Source organism: Dysidea avara, chromosome 12, assembly GCF_963678975.1.
Source record: "Dysidea avara chromosome 12, odDysAvar1.4, whole genome shotgun sequence".
Taxonomy (NCBI): Eukaryota; Metazoa; Porifera; class Demospongiae; order Dictyoceratida; family Dysideidae; genus Dysidea; species Dysidea avara.
Genome location: NC_089283.1, coordinates 10,744,772 through 10,754,922, shown reverse-complemented (window position 1 = coordinate 10,754,922; position 10,151 = coordinate 10,744,772). Strand labels below are relative to the sequence as shown.

At 38.5% G+C, this 10,151-nt stretch overlaps 1 pseudogene; it reads right to left on the bottom strand.

Annotated features, from left to right (window-relative positions):
- Window positions 1–3,745: 3,745 nt before the first annotated feature.
- On the bottom strand, window positions 3,746–8,446 carry LOC136241062 (DNA-directed RNA polymerase II subunit RPB1-like; annotated as a pseudogene).
- Window positions 8,447–10,151: the final 1,705 nt, after the last annotated feature.

The window sequence follows — 10,151 nt, the reverse complement described above, 5'->3', positions numbered from 1 at the left end:
GACTGTTGTCGGATAACCGCAACCTTCTTAGCCTCAGGAAGTAGGAAAATCCCGGGAGTGAGGTTTACTTGTAGGCGTGAGAATACAAATGTAGGGCGCGAGATCGAAGGCCAAATGCGTGAGATTGAAGAATGGAGCCTCTGTCATTCCGCGGCAGGAAGTTGTACACGCATACATTACATGGCGGCCATCTGGATGAGATTTTGAGTGGAAATCACTCCTTTTCAACTACCTACTCGTCCTGTCGAGATACTGAGCAAACTCTCAAGTCTCACCCCACATCGCGCCATTTTCGAATAGTGATTGGTCTCGTGAGTGTCCACCAGTATATTTACGTGATGATCCGTTCACTTCATTGCATATAAAAAAGCCGGAAATTTTCGAATGACGAAACTTTCGCGAGTGATGATAGCTTCGTGAAAATATAATCGTGAAATGTTTCAGTTTATACACATAGACTTTCGTGAATTTAAAAACGTGAAAATCGTATTTTGCACAGTTTCGCGAAAGTTTCATCCCTCGAAAATTTCCCACTACAGTAGTTATAAGACCCTATAATTGAGATAATTGTTCACTTTTTGATAAAAGCACCAAATTTCTTATGGGGTTTGTGGCACGTGTACTAAGTGATTTTAGAAGGGAAGGCATGTAAAAAGTCCTTTGAAACCCTACTTTTTGGACCTTGACAACAGAACTATTTGTTTACATGGAAAACAATCAAGTTTAGAAGCTGGGTCTAGTATTAGACCAGTACAAAGCCTGCAGCTGTGACATGATAGCCCATTAAAATGCCAGTAAACAAATTGTTTTCTCAGCCTGGCAGTAAACAAAATGACTGAAAATGCTATTTTCAAGGGGTTCTATTAAAGTTTTGCATTTCCAATACACACAGTTCTGTAGTAGTTATCACGTACAAGGATCATCCTGATGTGTATTGTTTTTTTTATCGAAGGTGTATAACAAAAGTTATTGAATGATGACGTTTTAATTGGTTTCAGGTGGACATAAAATCTCAGAGTATATACTAAACAACAAGGCGCGATACTAATTAGATTTGATCAACATTGCAAAGATAATTGCTTGATTTATGCATATACAGAGGGATTTCAATGATTTTGTATCCACCTGTAATCAATTAAAATTTCACCATTGAATAACTCTTTTGTTATACACCTTCGATAAAGAAATGATACACATCAGGATGATCCTTGTAGCTACATGGTACTACAGAACTGTGTGTATTGGAAATGCAAAACTTTAATAGAACCCCTTGAAAATACAATTTATACAATTTGTATTATACAATTTATACATTTAGCATACAATTTGTTAGCTAAGTGTTTTCAAAAGTTCTCCCTAGGAAGTCTAATTTAAAAAAAAAACAATTTCAATTACAGTCTAAAAACTGTATGTCCATCATTCATCCAGCTATACGTTATGCAAATGAATATAACTTGTGTACTAGAATTCCATTCTTATCCTCTTAGTGGAATAAACTCTGTTGTGCACTAAAACTTCTTGCCCCCCCCCCCCCCCCCCCCCCCCCCTGACAGTGTCTCCTATATCCATCTACATGCCTGCAAGATCACCATAATTATATAAATCACAAGAAAGAAAAACTGCTAGACACACATGTATGGTATATACCTGCACCACAGAAAGAGCAATGAGAACAGACCATTGGATAAGATTAATTACTGTGATCACCACTAAAAATGTTTCAAGTTTGTATAATTCCCTGGCAGCTTACTACATTCACACAAATAGTGAATAAAATGTATACCAGGGGCAGTGGAGCAGGCCGGGGGCCAGGCGAACTGTAAGTTGAAGACTTAAAAAAAAAAAAAGGTCACAGCCTGCTGACAATAGCTGCTCTCCACCAATTATATCTCCTTACACATACGTAGCTAAGTAACTTGCTACACTGCTTCTCTGAATACTGTGACTGCTCTATTAGAGTATCCAAATCCTGACTGTTCTATTAGAGTATTTTGATCTTTTCTTGCAAACAGTGTCCCATAAAAGTGGTGGGGCCATGGCCCCCTGGCCCCCCGTCTCCACCACCTATGACGTATATGTATGTTCCAACCACACCCCAACAAAAAACAAAATTACACTAAGAAACCATACATGCGAGGTGTTTGTTAAGCAATTTGAGAAAGTCTTGAGATATTTTGATCTCCTATTAAAAACAGCCTTGGTCTGCATGTGTTCAGTTCAGTCAAACCTGTATAGAAAACTTACTCCTCTATAGTACTATATAGTAAACTTACTCCAAGTTTACCCCACCTCCCTTCCCCTATAACGTAGCGATCCACCATCTAATCAAATACAGCCATTTTCTAGTTTAATAAGATGAAGAAGACAAAATACATGATGAATGGCTTGGACAGGGTAAATATAGTGTTTACTTTAATGGCAAGATCAACAGCCCAGCAGCGTGATTGTATATATCCTATCTGCAGTTCCTTTCATCAAGAACATAATTAAGCTGAGACTCCAGTGCATAATGTAGCAAGGTAGAAAAAGTCAGTGATTATAAAATTAACAATTGATACCACGACTAAGACATAATGGAGAGTATCAATCTCTGATGGGGGATAGCTAAAAAAGAAGAAATTAGCCACATTGCAATGTGCCATACCTATTACAAACATCGTATAGTTGAATAAGTTCATCTTTACTATAGCCATCAACCACATCAATATAAATGTTTTAGAAGTTCCAGTGAAAAAGTCTAGTCACATTTAAACCTATGGCATACACTTGCCAATCCCTATAACCACCCTAAGTGTACATATACAGTATACATATAATAGAGTTTATATACATTATATAGACTTAAAGGAATGTAAGTTGGTAAACTTGGGACTGTACTTAGCTGAGCTTGGACCATATTTTGGGGATTAAGGTGGGTGAAAAAGATGTACAAGAAGGAGAGTAGGATAGAGAATATGAGGGATACGATGGCGAGTAGGATGGCGATGTGGAGAGTATGATGGTGAGGCCGGTGGATAAAATGGAGAGGTCGGTGAATAAGATGGAGAGGTCAGTGAATAAGATGGTGAGGTTGGGGAGTATCTGGGTGAAGTAGGGCTGTACAATGTATTGTCAGGCGAATATGGTCGTTTACTGGCTGCATGGACTATAACCTGGTGAATAAAGAGGATTTGTGGGGAGAATATCCAGATGATGCTGGTGAGTAGTATCCTGGGCTTGCTGGAGAAATTCCATCAGGAGATTGGGGAGAGCACATTGGACTAGAAGGGGAATATCTCCTTGGAGATGACATATGTGCAGGGCTCTAGGTAGGACTAAAACCAGGACTCACCCTGGATCCATCTGAATGACCAGTGGGAGAGAATGCTGCCTCATGTGGAGTCATACCACCAGACCAAGAGTCTTGATAAAGAGGTGTAGCACCCGGTCCCCATGGGGTCAGGAGTTGCTGCACCAGTAAACATCCCAGGCATCCTTGGCATCATTCCAAAGTGGCTAGGTATTTCCATGCCTAGTTTGTATTTTTCAGCATCCAGCATAAGATCGAAAAACCCAGTGCCACAGCAAGGTAGCTGACCAAGCATGATTTTTTCACTGACACCAATCATATTGTCCACTTCTCCGTGAGCTGACGCCTCCATCAGAACATCAACCTGCACAAATTTGTAACAATCTGGTCATGAATGTGCTTGCTATTTAATACTGTTTCCTCAAAAGAGCACTTCATCAAGGCCCCAACATTTTCCAGTTTATACCATGTCGTGTGATAGCCATGAGATGGCCACAACAAGTCATCACATCACAAAGAAGTGCCAAGTGATGATGGTTGACATAAGCACCATCAAATGAAATTGCATGATTCATTTCCTTTTCAACGGCTTTACGAACAGCCTCAATACCCAAAATGTAAGTGTGGAAAAACATGAATAAATTATCACATACAATTTGACAAAGATTCACTGAAAATATTTTACAGCTATCATTTTTAAGATGTCCTAACTGGATCAACAGATGGTTCACTGAGTGCCTAGATTAAAATTTAAAAAAAAAGCAATCTTAACTCCTTCATTTACTATTATTCTCTTCTTTAAAGGTAAATGTATGTACACCTAGTTGGAAGAAACAAATCAACTGTATCAGTTTTGAATGTTTATTTCCTGTACCTTCACTATCTATTCTATTCCTTGCAGTGCCATTTCTGACAATAGATTAGATTCAACACAATGTAGGAAGACATCATCTTCCATTATGTCTGTTTGCTCCTCCTAAAGTAAATGTGAAATATATTGTACAGGTATGTATCAAAAGTATAGCAAGCTCTTACTTCACTCTGGTATTTGTCTTCATCACTAGTCAGCAGTCTAATTCTCATTACAAGTTTCTCAGCATTGTCATCATTAAAACGTGGCTATGATCTTCTCGTGTATTTGTTCCATTGTTAATTTTTTGTCTGTCATGTGCTTGCTATCCAAGTTCCAAACGTAACAGCCATGGTGACAATCATGAAGTGTCAAAGTCAGGCATCTCATAGTAGATGTTGACAAACTCTTGATCTTCAGTAACAACTGTGTTTTGTGGATCAGGATCATAGATGATGGAAGTATTGACTGTCACTTTGCATAAGATTGTATACTCCAGACAACACAACGCATCCTATAATATAACATTTATTCAAGCTATGAATTTTCAAGAACCATTAACATTTAATTAATTTACCTTGCATTTCTCTGCATCTCTGGTAGCCTTTCCTAGCAAAAATATAGTCAAAGATAGTATCTTTGGTTTCTTTGAGACATTGATAATTTCCTTGAGACGTGGAATTGCTAGAGTGACATTCTTGGCTGACACTCCAGCATGGTGAAACGTGTTTAAGGTCATTTGGGTAGCAGGTTCTCCTAGGGACTGAGCAGAAAGTGCTCCAACTGCTTCTCCAGGTTGAGCCTGTCTGTGCCTGCTGAAATCTAGTTTCAATTTCTCCATGTACCCACTCAAATGCTTCAGTCGACAGCTTGTGTTCTTCGGTAACATGCTTGGAGCAGAGAACACTTCATAGTAGGATATTGAAGAGTAAGGTAGCATTGTATTGAGCTTGTTTGGATATCTCATCGTCACCATGATCAATGATTAACTTACTACTTAACTCCTGTACACCTGTAAAACTCAGAACAGCCACGTATACGTCCTTCCTTGCTTTTTAACCTTTGTTTAATAGACTTACGTGGCCAACCACTTCTTTGTACTGCCTAAAATAAATGTGCATATGGAATTTAAATATATATGTGTATATATTATATAATATATATGTATATATAATTATATATGTGTATATATTATATAATATATATGTATATATGTATATATATTATATAATATATATAAATATTTACCCTTGGCATTCCAGGAAGTTCATTGTCAGAACAAGTAGCAACATGAAACTGCAGCAATCTGACATCTTTCAAAATGATGTGTGTTGCAGCACCATAGTATGTATCAGCTGATTGTTTACTTTCACTATGTCTGACAACTTGTGATTCAAGTCATCCTAAACAGACATACAGGTACACTTAACATACATTCAAACATATAAATAGCTGGTTTTTTGCTGAGCCATGCATCACAATGGATGGCCTGACTGGCAGTGGTGTGACAGGTAATACAGTGATGATCATCCAGTCTGGTCTTGTGTACAATGGATTGAATCCCAACACTTAGCAATCATCATCTGAGATTCTCTTAAAGATCTTGTGAACTTGTTCAGCTGATAAGGTAATCTTCCTCTCTTGAGATTCCTCATTTAACTCTTTCCATTCAGCTGTTAATTCTATGCCTATTTTGCGTATCTGTGGTTGAGATCTACCACATCCTCCAGGCATCTATATAGTACAGTACAATAAAATTCATGTAGCTATAAACTGCAAGTCAATATACCACCAACCTTATTGGAAGACACATTCTCCTTATCAAATCTGGTGTCCATAACATCACGTCCTTCGCAGACTTTCTTGTTTTTGCATATAGATCATAAATCAGTTGTAGCCACTTTCATGATGAATTTCCTGAGCGAATTTTCTTTAATGTGTTCATCAGACAACCAATATATACTATGTTCTCACTTACCACATCAATCAGCAGTCTCGCGCAGTAGTGGCAAACACATCCCAATATCTTCACTGTGTTTGACAGAAATCTGACATGTAACACTGGCTTGGCTAGTTATATGTTACCAAAATGGCCAGGGCAGTTTTTCATGTTTCCAGCACAAGTCTGGAATTTTCCTGTTCTCTCTATTACCACTTGCCTAGGGTCCATCAACCCACTAACTTTGGGCTTTCCTCCTCTCCATCATGTATGGATACTGGATACCCCCAGGTGTGTAACTGACATTCATTTCTAAAGGTACAGGGTAACAACTTGTTTTTATTGCTATTTGCTAGCAGTGCCGGGTACCTGCCCTACATGCAGGATCATCTCCACATTTGTACAATGACATAATTATTATAAATTAATGTACTATAATGGCAAACTATTAACCTATTAACTTGAAACATCAGCACCATTCATGTATGCAGTATGTACGGTGGTGTCACTTTCAATGTGCATGAGTGTAATACTATCATATTAAAAGTTGAAACGATGTGAGTGTATGCAGGTAGGTTAACAGCCGAGCTAAGCATAGAACAATTAATTTATTGTGCCAGTAGTGTTCCTACAGCCATTTTGAATAAGTGTTAGATCCTTACCTTATATACGTACATCTCATTGCAAAGTTTAATGCTTAGTGATTTTGTCACTAAATTATTGATAGGACACGTATCAAACAGTACAGTATTACTGTTTAAGTAGGGATTGCCCCAATATTGAGTGGCGCCCACCAAAATGCTGCCTCTAAAAACTATCCTAGAAACATCTTAAGGGGTACCTTTAAGGAACAGTCTTAGTGTATCTAAAGTCGAATATGGCATTAAACCTACAAAACAAATATATCTAAGCCCTAATATTCAATTTAAATAAAAATGCCCAAACCCCAATTTTGGTCTGCCAGCCTGCTGCCGGCCTGACTACATTCACAAGGCTAGAGGCTAAACGATGCATTGTACGACCACCATTTTTTGCCACAATAACGAACTCATCAGTGGCATGTGCCTTTTAGGTTTCTGATGAGTGTTTGCCCTCTGCACCTTGCGTTCCTTTTATCTTCAATCTGGCTGGTAGTAGATACTGTACCTACACAATAAGACCTTTTATGAACTAGATGGACCACTAACAATCAAGGGACACACCTCTTAATGATCTAGCTGTGCAATTGACCATTAAATACACGCATTTTATTGGTAGTATGGCGAAAAACAAGGTGTGTCATGACCATGCTTCTTAAATATTGCAGTTGGCCGAACCACTCGAGATACATATCATATAGCTGAAGTAGCTAGTAGCTAGGGATCTAAGCGATAAAAAGTAGTGAAACAAGTGATGAATGATGGCATTGCAATGTGCTCCTTGGGAAAATCCTACTTAGGTATTGCACAAAATAATAGCATATTGTTATATCATGCCAATGTAGGGATTTTCCCACCAGCAGAGCTACGTACGTTGTAATACCATCATTCATCACTTGTTTATTGCTTAGATCCCTACTTCACTGATTTTTAAAAATAATTGTACTATATAGTACTACTTAGGATAGCTTACATGTGTGTGTGTGTGTTAAACACAATATAGTGTGTGTATTAATATCAATAGCATCACATTATTGCCTGTATAGTCTGCTCATCTATATACATCTAGTGTTAACATTAAACTTGTTTATAAGCTAGTGACATTTATTGCTAGTACAAAGGGAATACTAAAACTGAAGTACTATGAGAGTTTTTTGAAAAGGCTATAAGTGCACAAATGAGAAAGAATGGTGAACTAGGTCATACACATGCAGTGGAAAAGTAAGTCATACAGGTAGTACCTGCCCTATATGTGCAGAACTTTATTGCCCTGTATACATGAACTTCACTGACAAAAGTTAAGCATGAAACTATGTGCTGAGGTGTTTGGTAGCCAAACTGATTAGATATGCATACCGTACTGCTATATAGTGATAGCAACATTATTATTCCTTTGAATACATCACATACATTTCAGTAAGTTAATATAAGTTCACTCCTGCTCTATATCCTACCTACAGTAAAGCCTGAGCTGCAGTGAAACCAACAGTTAGCTTACTGAGGAGAGGTATTAAGCTTATAACTCTAGTGACACAGCAAAACATGTAAAAAGCAACTCAGTGAGGTTCACAATGAGAAATAAAGGTGTTATAAAAACTGAGTGTTTCACAATAAATAAAAACGTGCAACAAAAAGGTTCTGAATAAAAAAACAAACAAACAAAAAAAAGAGTTGGGCGAAACTGAACCGAGGCGAAAACCCACTATTCCAAAATTGACTGAAAAACTTTGACGAATGGGGCTTCACCTGAAATTTTTTCACCAATACTGCTCGAATGCAACATCACTACACACAAGTGCGAGTGATTAAACAACTCGCCGCCAATTAAGGGGCGTGGCAGCCATTTCGATCGCGAGTCTTTATCTCTCGCATTGAGGGATGACGGAAACAGCTGCGAGCTGCAGTGGCGGATCCAGGATGGGGCATTTGGGGCAAATGCCCCCCCCCCCCCCCCCCCTTCAAGAAATTGCATACAAGATCGAGATACTCTAATAGAGCAGTCAATTACTCTAATAAAGCAGTCACAATGTTCATGAGGCAGTGTAGCTTACCTATGAAGCTATAAATAGGATTTTATTTTACATAACAGACATGATATAGTTGGTAAGGATAACTAGCTATTATTGTCGTGACCTTTTTTTTTGGTCTTCAACTGGTTTTCAGCAAGTTTTTTTGGTCTTCAGCTGTTTTTTAGAAAGGTGCCCCCCCCTCTTTCCAAACTCTGGATCCGCCCCTGAGCTGAGTTACCAAATATTACTATTACCTGCCCACTGTGACGTTATTCAGCATCCTTCATGCAGACTGCAAAATCATCACAGTCAAACTTGCGTAGTTTGTAGTCATAGTCACCCAATTATGTTGATGAATCCCAGATGGTCTTTAGAAGATTGTATTGTATTGTATTGTATTAATGCTTTACAGTAACCAGCACTGAAGATGATGATAGTCTAGTGTTACATAAAGAGAGTCTGACCTGAATCTGTTGATGTTGAGGCTGCCGCTGGGGTAAGCATTTTCCACAATTCTTCCCGGCCAACTTCATGATGTGTGAAATAATCTATACTCCAACCCTCCAGTGCATGGGATCCAACAACATTATTTTATCAGTAAGATAGACAGTTGAGGCTGTTGAAGCCTGAGGAGCTGATCATGATGCGTTATGGTATATAGCTAGCTATATCTAAATGCTTGGTAGCTACAAATGAAAAGATTATCGTGCATGCTAGCTACTCAGTGCATATTGCAATCAGTCTTGATTTAATGGAAAAGTAAAAGTGTTTTGATAAACTGAAATTCCATTATTTTCCACTGAAAAACTGCTAAAAACACTCAGATTCATCTTTAGAGGACCTAATTTTTAAAATTTCGTGGGGAGGGGGGGGGGCATGGCCCTAGACCCCCTATAGGCTGGTTTGCACACTAAATCAGTGTAGTCATTATTCCAAATAGCTAATTTGACCATGGCTACTACATGAATGTTACCAATATAGGGCCTTGTGAGAAGGCTTGGTATCTTCTAATGTCTGGTTAGTCACCTATGTCCGTGTCCAGCTTAACCCCCCCCCCCCCTTTCAAAAAATCCTAGATCCGCCCTTGTAAACTTGAAGTTTAAATGTAATTTAGCTCAACACACTGTGTAAGCGTCCATCCAATCAAAATGGCAGTTCCAGAGAAGGCCGGGGAGGGGGGGGGGCGGTTAGCTACTGAGGTTTTCAGAAATTGGTTATGCAAGATCGAGATACCCTAAGGCCACTCTAATTTGTTTTTATGTTTCTGGTCATCTGAAATTTAGTTTTAGATGCGGGCGGGCGGAATTCAGCAACAAAGCAATAATGAAGTGACTGCCAATTAGAGTATTTTTGTGATTTTCTGCCTGTTTTATTAGAGTATATCGATCTGTACTATGCACTGTGCTCATTTCTTGCAGGTTTTCAC